This window comes from Monodon monoceros, unplaced genomic scaffold, assembly GCF_005190385.1.
Source record: "Monodon monoceros isolate NGI ecotype Baffin Bay Population unplaced genomic scaffold, NGI_Narwhal_1 Super_Scaffold_2, whole genome shotgun sequence".
Classification (NCBI taxonomy): domain Eukaryota; kingdom Metazoa; phylum Chordata; class Mammalia; order Artiodactyla; family Monodontidae; genus Monodon; species Monodon monoceros.
Window position 1 is genome coordinate 2,295,178 of NW_021703776.1, and position 9,447 is coordinate 2,304,624.

Here is a 9,447-nt window from a genome sequence, read left to right on the forward strand (position 1 = left end):
CCACAATGGGGCCACAAACCCTACATTCCTAAAATGAAAGCAGGCAGGGCTTCTAGACCATGCAAAAGGCTGCAAACCTTTCTCAAAGTTCTCTCTCATCATAAACAAAAGAGAAACCACTGAATAAAACCCACGGCAACCCAAGTGAATGTCAAAGCAGGACTCTGTGCCCATATTTATAAATGGAATAAAGTATGGGCACATTTACAAATGCCACATATAAGTGAAATACTACTCAGCCATAAAAAAGGATACAGTGGCATTTGCAGCAACATGGATGGACTTGGAGGGTATTATGCTAAGTGAAATGAGTCAGACAGAGAAAGACAAATACTGTGTGATATCACTTATCTGTGGAATCTAACAAATACAACAAACTAGTGAATATAACAACAGAAGAAGACTCACAGATACAGAGAACAAACTAGTGGCTACCTGTGGGGGAAAGAGGGGCAATACAGGGATGGGGAGAGGGGGAGGTACAACCTACTGGGTGTAAGATAGGCTTAAGGATGTATTGTACAACATGGGGAACATAGCCAATACTTTGTAATAATTGTAAATGGAGTGTAACCTTTATAAATTATATTAAATTTTTTTAAATTAATCTTAAAAAGGGCACAAAATAAACAAAACAAAACAGAATGCCACATATAACAACGTAGGGCTAATCACTAAAAATTCTCAGCAAAATTCTCAGACTAAAGTAATAGCATCAGTGATAACAGCTCTTACAAGGAAGGTAAAGTGTCCTTTTCAGAGAATTTCTAGAGAAAAAGAACCTGAAGATAAAGGGAGAGGAAATGCATCAACTTTAGTACACAAAACAAGGCCCTGACCAGCAGCAGGTGTGTGGCCTGGGAGCTGGACAGAGACGTGGGTGGTCAGGCCCCACCCATCTCACTGAACTGGAACCTGCATTTAACAGCATCCTTAGGAGATTCATGGGTATACTGAAGTTTAAGAAGTGCTGTTTTCAGACACTGTTAATATTTAACCTGTGTCCATACTGAAATTTGCCAGTGCCCTCCAGGAAAATAAGTGAAAAACACACATCGCTTTTTTTTTTTAATTGAGGTATACTTGATTTACCATATTTTATTAGTTTCAGGTGTACAACACAGTGATCAACATTTTTATAGATTATTCTCCACTTATACTTACTATAAAATATTAGCTATATTCCCTGCGCTGTACAATATATCCTTGAAGCTTATTTATATCACTTCTTTATTGCTGGGTGAACGCACACCATCCCTCTGCTGTGGTTCCCCTTCCTCCAGAGGAGGCCCCGCTTTCAGGCTAAGTGGGGCGGGCCCAGACGAAGGAGGCAGACAGGCTCCTCCAGCATCTGTCCAAGGACGGATGCAGCAGGTCCTCAGCCATCTTGGAGCAGTCTTCAAAACCCTTCCCCAACTTGAGCACGGACCCTCCACTGGGTCTTCCATGGCCACAGAGGCCAAATGTGATTTACAAACAGACCAACAGCCAAGGTGCCACCAGCACCGCACTCCGAAGCCAGCTCCCAGACGCAGCCAAGGAAATTCCATTCAGGAATTCCTTGAACCCTCAATGAAAATGAACAGATAGTGGAAGGCCATTAATTCTATGGAGTGCATTTTTCAGCAGCGAGTACACATCCTGAGCAACCCTCCAGGGCAGTACCCGTGGTCCCTGCTTCACCCTGACACCCGCTGCACCCCACAAGGAGACCGTACCTCAGCGTACAGTACCCCAAGTTTTAGGTAAGTGTTCTCCTGTGGGTCTTCGTCACCCGATGCTCCGGAGTACCAGAGGAGAGCAAAATCCCCATGAGCCACCTGCATCCCCACCCAGCACACGGAGCTCGTGGGTCCCGGCTGAAGAGGGGTCATGACCTGCTCCCTCTGCACACAGGGACAGCCCCGCAGATGACACTGAAGGCCCAGGAGCAGAGACATGCACCAGAGTCAAGGCAGTGGCCTGATCCCCGGGGGGCCACTTCTAACTGCACCTGAAGCTCAGCACCATGGGGCATCATCAAAATCCCTGATCGGTCGCCGGTGGCCTTTCATCCTTACAGAGACCAAAGAGCGAAGGCGCCCACTTCCTGCTCACTCACTGGGAGGGAGACCTTTGGCAGTACAGACAGCAGGACAATAGCCACCTGTGCGCTGTGTGCGGTGCCTCCAGTGAGACCTCTATCAACACCCTGGCAGGGACTCCTGCCACCAACCGACAAATGGCAGCTGATCAAAGGGACAATCCACGTGTTAACAGGTGATCAGATTGTTTTCCGAAGTGGGCGGGCAAGGAAGTCCCACCTGTGTTTGGGACAATTAGTTGGACCCCATCAAGAGGGTGAGATCTCCCCGACATCTGCCTCACTTGACCTTAATGGTACAAGAGGTGTCCCCCAATGAGAGCGTAGGCTCACGAGCAAAGACGCAACATGACCAGATGTGTTTATCCGAGGCTTTGATGCCAGATTACACATGCCATCGAAGTTAAAGGAAGTCCAGCCAGGCACAGACATATATACACTACCAAATGTAGAACAGATAGCTAGTGGGAAGCAGCCACATAGCACAGGGAGATCAGCTGGGTACTTTGTGACCACCTAGAGGGGTGGGATAGGGAGGGAGGGAGACGCAAGAGGGAGGGGATATGGGGATATATGTATATATATAGCTGATTCACTTTGTTATAAAGCAGAAACTAACACACGATTGTAAAGCAATTATACTTCAATAAAGATGTTAAAAAAAAAAAAGAAGTCCAGCCAGGTCTTGGCATTCCATTTTCAGCAGAGAAAAAAGTCCCGTTCTCCCAGAAGCCCCATCTGTTCGTTTCCCCAGCTGGTTCCCACACCCACTGCCCTCCACTTGGCTAAGAGATAGTGGACGGGCTTATCTGGGTGCAGTTACTACTTGTTACACATTAAACAATGAAGATTACAAATGGTTACATAACACCGTCCCCTGGCTAACGTCCACAGAGGCCGTGGGATCCTGGATTCCGGCGGCGGCACGGCCTGAGACCGGTCCAGGAGTCGCGCTTCCGAGAACACGCGCCCCTCGGAGACCCTCCGCCACCAAAAGGCGCAGCGAAGACGGTGCGCCGCTGACCGCCAGGGCCTGTGCAGGTGACCCCGGGCTGGCCCCTCCCGGCCGGGGCGTGGACCAGAACAGAGCCCACCGTGGGCTGGACTCCGGCGCATCCTGGTGCCAGCCCGCTACAGGCTGTGCCGGAGCCGCCGCACGGGGTCGCTGCACTCCCGCAGCCAGGGCTCGGGTACTAAGGAGTAGGGCGCAGTGCGCAGGGCAGGAGCGCGACCAGGGTCCGCGCGGCTCCGCCCCAGTCAGGAGCCTTCAGAATAGAAAAACGGATCCTGGGGTCCCAAGCACCCCTAGACACAGCCTAATGTGCTCTAACGCAGAGAAGGGTGGAAGACAACCCCGCAAGAGTGGGTACCACCCTGCCTCCCAAACGTGCCCGATAGGACTCACCCCATCACGTGCACACAGGACCCTGCGGCGGAACCCCGGCCCCCCGTCCTAGGACCACACTCCTCCACTTCAAGGGGACGGCACTTGTAAGGAAGGGGCAGCGCACAGCCTGGTCGAGGCTCACTACAGGAATCCCAGGACCAAACTCCATGTGACAAGGTCATGCCCCAAGGCCCCGCATCCCCTGGATCCCTGGTTCTCAAGACAATCCCAAAGAACCCCTTCCTCCCTCCGTTATCCCATCCACAACCCCCCGGGCTACCTGCACCCTGATGGACAAGGACACACTGGCCACTGTCAGATGCCAAAATCCTCCTGACCCACCCGTGAAACCATGCAGAGCCCCGGGTGGGGGGAATCTCAGACCCAACATCAGGCAGACATGTGACTGGGCACCTCCACTCGCTCCCCTCACCTGGGGGACGGGGGTCATGTGCCCACCAAGGCCAGCCAGTTCTGGTTTTCCAGGGTCAGAATCCTCTCACAGCCCTCCCAGCAAGGAAGGGAAGGAAGGGAAAGGCTATTTCTTGAAGCCACAAGTGCAAAGCTACTGGATGTCATGCAGAAAGCGGGGCTCCCTTTAAAACAATACAAAGGAAATAACAGTACTGCGTGTGGAGCAGGCACTGTGCTAGTCACTTTAAATTCATCACACACATACAACTATATATATACACAAATGTGAACACAACCCTGAAACAAACGAAGGAAAAAAGAAGGCTTGGAGTAAGTGACTTGCACAAGGCGACCGAGCTAGTAAGGATACCACAGTCCTCCCTCCTGAAGTGCATGGCGGGAAGGGCTGGGATGGCACTTAGAACAGTAAACTTGGATGCTGAACCACGTTCACAGGTACGGGGACTGGGGAGTGGAGGGCTGGGGGGGAGGGCAGTGGCATCGAGGTGCCGTGTTCAGACGCACAGAGAAGCCACCAATGTGCAGCTCCCAGGACAAAGTGGCCAGAGGAGGGGCTCCACGGTGAGCAGGGCCACGTTATTTTAATGTTTTAAAGTCAATCAAATGAAAGCCGTGGAGGCCAGTTCTGAGAGCAGCTGAGAGCAGGGCATCCAACCCCAAGGGCAAGGCCACAAGCCTGGCCTGGCCTCTCCGGGAGGTGGAGATGCTGCAGAGGGAACCAAGGCAGGGGATGCAACCCTGAGAATCCAGAGGAAATCACAGTGCTCAGAGCTCAGAGATTAACTCTCCTACGGTCCCAGAGCCAGTCACTGGCAGCGGAGACCCAGCTCTCCTTTGGGATCCAGACCTGAGGCCTGTCTGCTGTCCCTCGAGGTGGTGGCTTAGGTGTGTCGGCCTCCCCCACCCCGCTGCTCTCAACCTGGACGTGCGCTCCTCGGCCTGGTCACACGCGCCCTGAAGCCTCTGGGCTGGGAACAGAGGGCCTCCAAAGGGAGTCTTTTAAAAGGCATAAAGGCTGGATGGCGTGTGCTGAACGCCAGGCCAGAAGAGGAGATGGGGCCCCACACAGCACAAGGCCCAAGTGTCAGGAGCAAGGAAGCAAGAGCATTCACAGAAAGTCCAAGGCTCAGCTGGACCCCTCGGTGCCCCGCTCGCACCACCAGCAGGTGGGTTTCTCTCCTGAAGCAGCGACAGGGCTGTGGCCTCCGGTACCACACTGAGCACAGGTGGTCAGTGCTGCTGACTCTGATGGGACGGCTGACGGCTCCAGGGCTCCCAGGCCCACATCGCGGGGATGAAAAGAAGCTTCTTCAGACAGTCTGGCCCCTTCTGAGGAGAAAAGACCCAAGGCTGGAGCACCGGGGGCTCCCCACACAACGGGGCAACCAGAGAGCCGTACCCCGAGGCCCACCATCAGCCTCCCAGGGACGCCTTTGAACGTGGATGGCACAGCAGGGCCCCCGACATCTAAGCAAAGCCTAATGGGTCAGACACCACCCCATCAGCCTCGCCTGTCTGGGTCTCTGTCTGGAAACTGCTGGGGCGACCACCGGGGCTCAGGCGCGACAAGCCCCAAGGCCTGGGACGGCCTGCCCACGTGGCCTGCACCCAGCACCTGCAGGCTCGCGCCCAGGGCTCCATGGAGGGAATGGGCACTGACTGGAAGCTCTTCCCCTCCCCTCTGCCGCCCCCAGTGGGGAATCACAGTATGGACCACGGGCTCCTCTCACTTGCCCAGGCAGCTGCCTGGGGACCAGCCCCAGGGCCCCCCCTTCCCTCACTGCTGCCTCCCTAGCCCTGCACGTCCAAATAAAACATAAAACACACCCGCAAGTTCTTGCCTGCCATAGGCTCTGCTTTCTGGGTACGCCAGACACAAACCTGCAGGAAAATAAATAATGCAAAAATTGGAGAGAAGAAACTATGTAAGAAAAAAAAAAAAAAGGTAACTAATATATCCAGAAAGAGGTTTAAAAAAATAATGCATCTATGAAATCAGATTATTGCACCATTAAAAGAAGAATAATTATTCAGGGTAACGATGCTGTGCTGTAGGCTCACTGACTGTACCAGACGTCCCACTGTGGTGGAGGATGTTGACAGTGGAGAGGCTTGAGGGCAGGGGGTAAATCTCTCCATTTTCTGCTCAGTTTTGCAGTGGATCTAAAACTGCTCCAAAAAATAAAGTCTAGGGCTTCCCTGGTGGTGCAGTGGTTGAGAGTCCGCCTGCCGACGCAGGGGATGCGGGTTCGTGCCCCGGTCCGGGAAGATCCCACGTGCTGCGGAGCGGCTGGGCCCGTGAGCCATGGCCGCTGAGCCTGCGCGTCCGGAGCCTGTGCTCCGCAACGGGAGAGGCCACAGCAGTGAGAGGCCCGCGTACCGCAAAAAAAAAAAAAAAAAAGAGGGCTGAAAGTTCACTCTGGCCCTCACATGGTAAGTGTTAGTGCTCCATTGTATCTCAGCTTCTACACCATTCTCTGCACTTTGTAAAATGTAACAAATAAATATTAACTCTTTGAACTGGTACTCCTTAAGGATGCTGTCAGACACCTCATCATCCCCTCTTAAACGGGTGTAAGTGAGCAAAGAGGAGGTGATTTTATCCCTTGCTGCTTCCTTGAAAGCTTCTCTCACTTGCCGGGGAGCTTCTGAACTACCTAGAGATACAGAGCTGGGAAAGAAAGGGAGCAGGGACTAGTATAAAAAAGTAAAATAGGGGCTTCCCTGGTGGCGCAGTGGTTGAGAATCCGCCTGCCGATGCAGGGGACACGGGTTCGTGCCCTGGTCCGGGAGGATCCCACATGCCATGGAGCTGCTGGGCCCGTGAGCCATGGCCGCTGAGCCTGTGCGTCCGGAGCCTGTGCTCCGCAGCGGGAGAGGCCGCAACAGTGAGAGCCCCGCGTACCACAAAAAATAAATAAATAAATAAATTCTACATACAAATACTAATCAAAAAAGAAATAAAGAGGTCCTTAGAAATTAAAAATGAAAACAGAAATTTAAAATCCAGTAAAAAGGTTAAAAAGTCTAGATGATATACCCCACAACCTAGAAGAACTCAACAGATTCAAATAGGAGACAAGAGGTAATCAGAGAACCAGTCCGGGCAGCTAATACCCACATAAAAGCAACTGTAGAAAAAAAGAAGAGGAAGATGGAAAAAAAAGAAATGAAAGAATTAATTCAAAAGCAGGTCCCAGCGCCAAGGATCTGAGTTTCCAGCTTGAAGGGGCTCTTGATGTACCCTGCAGGATAGACGCAGACACCCAACCAGGCACATCTACAAGGGATTTCTGAATAAAGGCACAAAGAGAAAACTACAAGCTTCCAGACATGAAAAAAAAAGGAAAAATAAACACTGAAGAGTAAAGAGTACAGTAAGGACATTTTCAGACACACAAAAGGACTCAAAAACTGTGCATGCACCTCTTTTTTGGAAGCTATTATGGAATGGTCTCCATCAAATCGTGGGAAGAAACCAGGAAAGAGGAATCATGAGAGGCAAGAAGAGAACAAAGGGCCTGCTCAGGATGATGGAGAAGGAAGAGGCCGGGATAAAGCTGAGCAGGGAGCCTGGAGGGCAGCCAGGCACCTGGGGACGAAAGGCACACAAGAGGCTGCTTCCCAAAGACACAACTGGCTGGATACCTACGGTGTCTGCGAGAATATTTGCACACCTGTGTCAGCCTGGAGTGGAGGTGGGGGTCAAGAGTGATAAGTACCTAAACTACTAAGCAAATGCAAATACAACTCCAGAAGAAAGCAAGGCATCCTGCAGGACAGAGAAAGTGATCACAGCACACTGCCTGGCTCCACCAGCAGTGTTTAGGGCTGTTGCCATGGCGTCAGCACTGCGTGCCGGTCCAGCCAATCTCACCATAGAGACAATGGGAGACAGGAAGTACAGGTCAGGATGATGGGACAGAGGTCGGCCTCCTCACCTTCTAAGCAGGGAAGTCAAAGAATCCTACGGGAAGCCGGGGTCTGGGAGGGTGGAGAGGCAGCAAGGAAGGTAGCAAGGAACTACAACACATTATACAGACATCTGCTTAGAAACATGGAGGTGAATACAGAAAAGGTCGGCTGATAAGCCTGGTTGCTTCTGGGGCACTGACTCTTTAAACTATGTACATTTATCACTGATTAAAAAAACTAAATTTCCGAAGTCTGCCCTGGGTGTTGAGGGATTAGGAAGCCAGTGACCCTTCAAATGGACAGAACTTGCTTGGGAAGGCCAGAAAAGCAGAAGACGGGGCCCCACCTGGGGAGAGCAGCACACGACGAGAGGCTGGCTGTGTCCACTGTGGCCCTGCAGGCCCCGCGGTGGCGAGAAGGGCCAGGACATGCCTGCAGTTAAGGAATGGCCCAACTAGGGAACAAGAAGCTGTCCTGCCTTACCCTTCCTCCACTAGGGAGATGCCATGAAGGTCTCATGCACTCCTTTATCTAGAAACACCCTGGAGCGGTCTCCAGGAGATCTACACAGTTCTTCAGAGGAGCACAGCGGCATTCCAGAAAAAGCAACTTGAAGGCTCTTGGGTAGCATAGTCACAGACTGTGCCGGTCCATCCAGGACATCACCCAGCTCAACCTCCCAGCCCACAGGGAGACTCCTAAGCAGTGTCCTGTATCTAGTGCAGGCATCACCCTTAGGCCGGGGAGACCTCCCACGTGCATGATGCTACCGTACAAACTCCTGAATTTAAACGTCCCTCAGTTCATAGTAGCTTTTTGGTCACGATGAGTTTCTTGGAGCAGGGAACCCTAAGATTACTATTAGATATGGGGCATAAAAACAGTCTTTAGATTAAAGGATGTTTGCAACTCATAAAAGGTTGGAAGAAGACACTCCCAGGGATGAAAGTTTCCAAAAAAAACCAATAAGGAAACCAAAGGCCCAGCTGGCTGGAGAAGTGAGTCCTCAGAGTCCCTCTCCTCTGAGAAGCATCTCAAGTGTGACCCAGGCTAGCTGAAGGCCCCTCCCTGTTGGCACCCACCTGACAGGGCTCTTCAGGATTCTCTCTTGCAGAGTGAGACACCGGAGAGCTCACAGACAGGGCCAGACAGTAGGCCACCAGGCAGTTCCACGGGCAGCGCAAGGACAATGGAGGGTCCCAGCTGCCCACCTTGCTTTCAGTTGTGGTGACAGTAACACAGTGAAGAAGGACAAAACACAGCAACCTCTTTCCATGCCAAGTGCTTTTTGAGCCCACATTACTAGGCGAGATTGCAGCTGCTGGGGCCCGGGCCCACTGACCTGGCCCGAAAACCCAGCCGGACTTCAGGGAGAGGCAGGGCTGCCCAGCACACAGCCCTCGGACAGGGTGCAGGAGCTGCTCCCTGGGGCAAAGTCAGCCCGTCAGGACTGGCAGTCCACGTGCATTTCAGTCCCAGCTGGGCTAAGCGTCTCTGCAGACTCCAGACCCCGGGGTCCTGATGACAGACACCGTGTGTCCCCACGTGCCTACACCTAGCGGTCTGCATGCAGACGCCCAGCGCCGCAGCCGGTCTGAGCCCGTGCCTGCACCTAGCGGTCTCCATG

At 52.5% G+C, this 9,447-nt stretch overlaps 1 protein-coding gene across 2 annotated transcripts in view; it reads right to left on the minus strand.

The window, feature by feature from the left end:
* The window catches only part of GRB10 (growth factor receptor bound protein 10), a 198,498-nt gene that overhangs the window by 185,306 nt on the left and 3,745 nt on the right, over window positions 1-9,447 (minus strand). The gene's annotated exons all lie outside the window — the stretch shown is intronic.